Below are 7,023 nucleotides of genomic sequence, written 5' to 3' on the forward strand. Positions count from 1 at the left end.
CTAACACTGACAGAAGATTGCAGTTGGGAGGGTTGTGTGTGTGTGTGTGTCGTAGGACTGCCGAGACGGCCGTGGTTGGAGGGAATTTCCGAGGCTAGCCTAATTTAGTCTCATGTGATTGTTGACTGTAACAAAACAACAACGCTATTAGGCTATCATGCTGTGATGACCGATCTCTCATTTCCTCAGGCAGGGCTTTGTTTGGTCCCTTTTCAGCCTAATAGACCATACCATTTATTCACAGTATTAAGTCTGACCTCCATTTCACTGAAGGGGGAGGGGGTGGGGGGGGTGCACAGGCTTGACTAATCACAGACATATCAAGCAATTCAAGCGAATACAGATGTGTCTTGCTAACCAGAGCAGATACAGATATCTATACACAACTAGAGCCTGACCGATTTTTGTGTCTGATGCTGAGCCCAATTTAGAAGTGTCCGAGACCACTGATTACAATGTTTTGACCAATATTTTTTCAATAAGTGTAACAGGTCGTGTCGTGAGCTTGTAGATCTGCTATTTGTGGACGAAAGAAATGATAAGAAAAGAAAATCGATCAAATACCAGGTTGAAAGTGCTTAAAAAACGTATTTGCGACATATCGGCAGCATTATTGCTGATACCGACGTGGTCAAAACAGTCAAGTAATGACTGATGTATTGGTCTACTGATATATTGGGTCCTGCTGTGCTACCTGCACAACTACACTGTTTTACAGTATGTTTTGAGACTTCTCAGTTCTACGTATAATTATAATGCCCAAAATAAGGATAGAATATTAATCGATTATGTATTAACTTATCGATTATTTTTATGATGGATTAAATCGATTTGTTTGATTAACTGTTGCAAGTCACGACCCCTACTTATGGTGGTTAAATGAACTCAATCGTCTTTATGACCAGTGTTGTTGAGCAGGCTGTGGTTGACAAGATCCAATCCAAACGACAACAACTGAAAAGTGATGCTGGTTCTGGTCACACTCTAAAGCCTCTGTGTCCTTGTTGAAAATGCTTGGCAAAAGACTTGGCTATCTGGTGCTCATTGTAACACCCTGCTATGGGGCTTTCACAGCCATCATAAGGCAGCCTTTCAAGCGGACAAAAGGGCCATTTATGCCTCTCCAGTGAAATAATATTATCAGAGTCAGAGTGCAGAATATCTTTGGCCTCAGTTTAAGGATGCTACTGCGACTGAAGAGAATTGTGAGTCAAAAATGATTATAATAACCGACCGACCTCTTTCTTAGCATTTATTGATAATCCACCACATTTCAAAACGGCTTTGTTTTCCAATCTGTGGAAAAGGCCAATGTTGTGTTTCTGCTTCTTTAACACATTGCCTGCCCCACGTTTTTTATTAAACTCTTCCAAAACATGTCAGGGTTTTGGAGCATTTTGACTCATTTGTAATGTAATATTTTGAAAATTTGTTTCTATGTCTATGAACAAATTGAGTATACCGATGGAAAGATTAAAATCTATACTTTATAAAAAAAAATAAACAAGAGTTTTATGTTCCATGATGATTTTTCAATGAATTTATTAGCGACTACTGCGCCTGCCCCAAATGGCCTAATTTGTTTAAAAAGGCTAGAAAAAAGGCTTTTTATGAAATAACATGAATAAGTCTCTTATTGGGTTGATTTTGTTGTTTCAAGCCAATAATTGGCACTGTGGCACTGTGTACTCAGTCTCAACACACACGCACACACTCACACACATGCATGCGCATGCACGCGCACGCGCGAACGTCACGAAGCACAAGGACCACCCTGAGCTCCTCCTATGACATTTCAGGCACACACACAAACACACGCGCACACACACACACACACACACACACACACACACCCCACATGCGCGCGCACATCCACATGCGCGAGCACGCACGCGCCCCTGTGGAACACCTGTGTTCAGTGGCGTCAGTTCAGAACAAGCTAAGGTATGGCAACATGACTGGTGTCTTGCACGCGTGCCCTCGTGCAGGCACGATGAAAAGTACATTTTTATTATTTCCCCCTGTAGCCAAGGTATGGCATTGGCAGCTGCATACCCCTGCCATACCCAATTGACGCCCCTGCCTGTGTTATGTCACGTGATTTCTTAGCTAACGGAAACTCAGATCGATGCAGAGAAAAGTTTGCTGGACCATTGGATCATTTTCCTTACTGTTGTTTAGCCACATGGATTATAGTTTTACGAGCCAGCAGACTGTTTGTTTATCAATGGAATATCTTTACGAGCCAGGAGTGCACTGGGGGGGAGGAGGTGACAGTGTATCAGGTAGGACCCTGGTTTTTTCCGTTTTTTTCATTGTGTGTCGTGTCGTATGGATGGATGTTGTTTTGCTGCGTGTGGCCAGGGGTGTCGCACCAAAATCTGGGCCCTGGCCACAAGGATTCACTGCGGGACCCCCATGATTGTTCTTCATAGGGGGGATTTCAAAAATAGCAGATGTACAAGCTCGCAGAGTGCCGCGCTGTGAGCTTGTAGATCTGCTATTTTTCAATAGCTAAAGTATAAAATAATTATGTCCCCTCCACCTTGGGCCCTAGTAGTGTAGGGTTTCCACTCGCACTCCCCCCTTGTGACACCCCTGTGTGTGTGCGCGTTCTACACACTCACTCCTCTTCTCCCACTATAAATACAGAGTGTCTTCACCTAAATACACTCAAATCTAAACGAATTCTACTGTCATCTCTAGGCTATCAATCAACTATCTAAACTCTAACTCTAACTATAAATATCCTATATTCAAATCTCAACCGAGCCACCCAACCGATCTTTTTTTTTCTTTCTTTTTTCTCCTCAGCTGGCTAGCTGGCTAGCCTGGCTTGTCGCGTCTAAAACAGCTGCAGACTTTTCTCCCTCTCTCTCTCTTGTATTTGGATTGCCTGATAACATGTATTTCAATGCAGTTTTTTGACCTTTTTTCTTCATTCACGTGAATGACCTGGTTCCCTTTGATGTTGCCCTACTGTATTAAGTCACAGGCAGCACCGGAGCACCATCAATTGTAAAACAATGAAAAGACTATAGAACGTTTATAAACGGGCTGGGCGGTAAATAGCTGGGCAAAATAGAACGTTTATAAACGGGCTGGGCGGCAGATGTGTTAACACATCCTTGACAACCACTGATTTGTTTGGATGGATCATGTCTCTGTCTATATAGGCTACCTCTCAGCCAGGAAACATTAATGGACCTCAACTGCCTTGTGATATCTCTCAACAGAAGAGAGTGGAGGTCTGTGCCCGCCTGCCCGGTTGTGCACGTCAACCACTTTTAACCTGGTGTCCCTATTTTTGAGCATGTCATTATAGGCAAATGTTTCTCTTTTTTGTTTTGTATATACATTTTCAAAACAAATTCAAAACATTGCACAATTTTCATAAATAGCAAATGGAAAACATAGCAGATCTACAAACTCCTCAAAGTATATAGAGCTTACTTGTAACTTGTAAGTGGTTATGCCTGATTTATATTTCGTCGTTTGATGGAGTTGTGTGCCTAGAGTAGTCGTTCTCCATGATTGTGACGCTTTGTGAGCTTGTAGACCTGCTATTTTAGATGTGTGACTCCTGAGAGTCATAAATTAAGCATTACTCCAATGTGGCAACCCAAGAAGAACCCCCCCTCCTCCCTAGGCCCTGTCATGATACGAGTGGATCTCATGTCCTCTGAGCATGAGGTATTAAGCTCATTGTTTTGAGCAGATGTATCTAAGCTCTGTGAGCTTTCCCACATAACAAAGGTCTAAAGGTCTACAGGAAGATTATAGGGCTTTTGCTGAACTAGTAAGTAAGCATTTGAGGGGACCCTACTATACATGCTGGATGGTGAGAAGGGGACACGGGAAACATATGGCAACAAGTGGACGTAACATCCTTCTCCCCGTTAACAACTTTTAACCTGGGGCTCCCTTTTTGTGATTTTATCCATCCATCCTTTCATCCTTCCATCCTTCCCCCCTCTCTCTATCCCTCATCCATCTTCATCGTCTTAAACATCAGGTCACTGCGTCAACGGTTTCAACAGAGAATGAAAGTCTTCCCTTTCCCGGCCAACATTAGCTACTTAAGACACTTAACTATTTAAAAAAATGGGCTGATCTAAAAGCTAACAAAGGCGCAAGCTTGTAGATCGTCTATTTTTCTATTATATTACATTGGGTGCATAATAGTGGCGTGGTGCCACCAGTACGTTCACACTGGGCATTGCATGAGAGTAGATCATCTACCAGCATTAGCCGTAAAAGAGATTAACGCATTAAAACAGGGAAAGCATCTGTGTAATTTTCGATTTTAGCTAGATTTGAACCACTTTAACTATTGTTATATAGTTTGGAAATTCAGGAGATATACAAGCTCATAGCACATCTTTGAATATATATAGTGTGTGTGTGTGTGTGTGTGTGTGTGTGTGTGTGTGTGTGTGTGTGTGTGTGTGTGTGTGTGTGTGTGTGTGTGTGTGTGTGTTTAAAGCGAACATGTTTAGCTCAAATCCTTGCTTCTGGGTGTCCCTGGTACCAAATATTTTGAGATGGCGGTCCATGGCCAAAATAAATACATATAATTCTGGGGGTCCTTGACATGAAAAGGTTTTGAGCACTACCGATATAGCAACACACAGGATTTAGAAGACATTTTTAGAATCGGCTTCACGTTTCAATGTATTAAGCCATACAGGCTTTAGTTATGGTTTGATCAGTTCAGCACAAAAGACATCTCTTTGTATTCAATTGATGTCTCTAGCTGAGAGTGCCTTGGGGCAAGGCACTGAGATGCCATATAAGACAATATGGAGAGAGAGAAAGTGAAATTATGTAATAGAAGTAGGGGGGAGAGAGAGAGAGAGAGAGAGAGAGAGAGAGAGAGAGTCACATCACGCTATGTGTTTACACAAAAATAGCTGTGGTGACAGCGTGTGAACATTTTTGGAACATGTATTAACATTTCTTTTATTATGTGTGAACATTTTGGAAATGATCACCTAATAACATTCCCAAGTAGTAAGTAAGAGATAAATGTTTGTGTCTACATGTCTCTGAAAAATAGGTAGACAGGGCATGGCTATATAGAGTGACACATGGATATGTGTAAACACATTGCGTGATGTGACATTATGAGCACAGAACCCCCTCACTCCATGCAAAATGAAGTGAACCCAGTCCATGCAAAATGAAGGTGGTCTGTGGCTCGAGATGCCCAGACAGTTAACCTTCCGGAGGGGACCATGGCATGCAGACCAGTTACTGGACTGCTTCTGGAGTGTGTGTGTGTGTGTGTGTGTGTGTGTGTGTGTGTGTGTGTGTGTGTGTGTGTGTGTGTGTGTGTGTGTGTCCTTTGCACAAGGCATTCTTGTACTTCTGTTTATGTGGACATAAATATTTCAAGTGTGTGTGTGTGTGTGTGTGTGTGTGTGTGTGTGTGTGTGTGTGTGTGTGTGTGTGTGTGTGTGTGTGTGTGTGTGTGTGGTTGGCTGGTAGGGGAGGATGTGATGATTCACAATTAATACATTTCACATCTCAAAGGCTCTTGGCCTCTTGCTCAATTTCCCCCCAGCCAAACAATTCTGAATGTTTCCAGTTGAATTGCCAAGAAGTCAATTATTGACAATGGTAAGTCAGGTAAGATGTTGACAGTTTTAGAAAATCCAGATGTAGATAGTTACTTGGAACGCATACTAGTAGGCTAGTAGGCTTCAATCAAGATGTTATATTTTGGGGAGTGTAGTCACTCAGTGCACGCTTTGGCAACTGTTTCCTGTCCTTCTGATCTTCATGTAACTTGTAACGGACGGGAACAGCCCAAATATGCTGCTCATACTTTATCGCATTTAGTAACAGAAACAAGTAAATAACAATGCAGAGAGCGGAAAGTGAAAGATGGAAATGACAGACAGACAGACAGACAGACAGACACACACACACACACACACACACACACACACACACACACACACACACACACACACACACACACTTTCCTTTCTAGTGTTGCTTGCACAAACAGAACCAATTTAAAGGGTTACATCCAAAGCTAACGGTTTAGCTTGTAGTTATTTCTGGCTACTGTAACAGTGGGCTACTCTATATGGTTCTCAAAACATGTCACGCCGAAAGATGCCCCCCAAAAGTGATATCAATGTATATGGACCCTTTAGGAATGATGTTGATACAGCAAGGCATTAGGCACCCCCAAAGAGATTTATCAACGCAGTTGTAAAGATTTGTCAACCTATTTCGAAAAAGCCAGTAAAACATGCTCCTCGTTTAGCTGTGGAAAGTGGATGGTATCACATCAAAGCATTGAATTGTGGACACATTTCCTATCAAACAACAACACAACATTCAAAGTTTTGGGACTAAATCAAATGGTGGTCCGTGGCTCAAAAAGCAGAATAAATAATGGACCTTGATATGAAAAGGGTTGAAAACCACTGAACTAAATAAAGGAACGCTCATATCTTACCTTTTGGAGTGACTTGACTTCCACTCTTGTGCGCGGCGGTGCAAAACAAACCCCACTAAAACTATTCTCATTCTCTCCTCGGCTGGTTCCGTCCAGGGAACATGTGTGTAGCCTACTATCACACACACTGCTGCGAGCCCTGGTTCCACCAGTAAATATGGCTCGTTTAACACCACACTCTCACTCACTATCACTCCCTGTTCGCTCCGTGTTGTTGAGAGGGAGTGCACGACATGCAGCTGTTCTGGCAAGACAACCACGCAGCACCGTGCACGGCACAGAGTCAGACTGACAGCCACGCTCCAACAGCGGCAGCAGCCAGGCAAGGGGCGTCATTTGGGTCATGGGAGGGTATTTTTTGCAGGTCTTTCAGTCCGAGTGCAGTGGTGTCAGTTCAGCAAAAGCTAATATGGCAACATCATTTTTCCATAGCAACAGGCACGATGAGATGTACATTTTATTATTTCCCCCTGTAGCCAAGGTATGGCAGCTGCCATAGCTTGCCATAACCAATTAACGCCTCTGTCCGAGGGTAAAGCAACTGGGTT

The 7,023-nt window shown here is 42.9% G+C and overlaps 1 protein-coding gene across 2 annotated transcripts in view; it reads right to left on the reverse strand.

The window, feature by feature from the left end:
- Positions 1 to 6,694, reverse strand: part of LOC308294693 (uncharacterized protein) — a 63,405-nt gene extending 56,711 nt beyond the window's left edge. For both annotated transcript variants that reach the window (XM_080737484.1, XM_080737485.1), the window contains exon 1: positions 6,476 to 6,694. The gene's annotated coding sequence lies outside the window, so the exon portion shown is untranslated. The remainder of the gene's footprint in view (positions 1 to 6,475) is intronic.
- Positions 6,695 to 7,023: the final 329 nt, after the last annotated feature.

The sequence above is a fragment of the Nannobrachium achirus genome, assembly GCF_963921795.1.
Source record: "Nannobrachium achirus genome assembly, chromosome: 11".
NCBI classification, from domain to species: Eukaryota; Metazoa; Chordata; class Actinopteri; order Myctophiformes; family Myctophidae; genus Nannobrachium; species Nannobrachium achirus.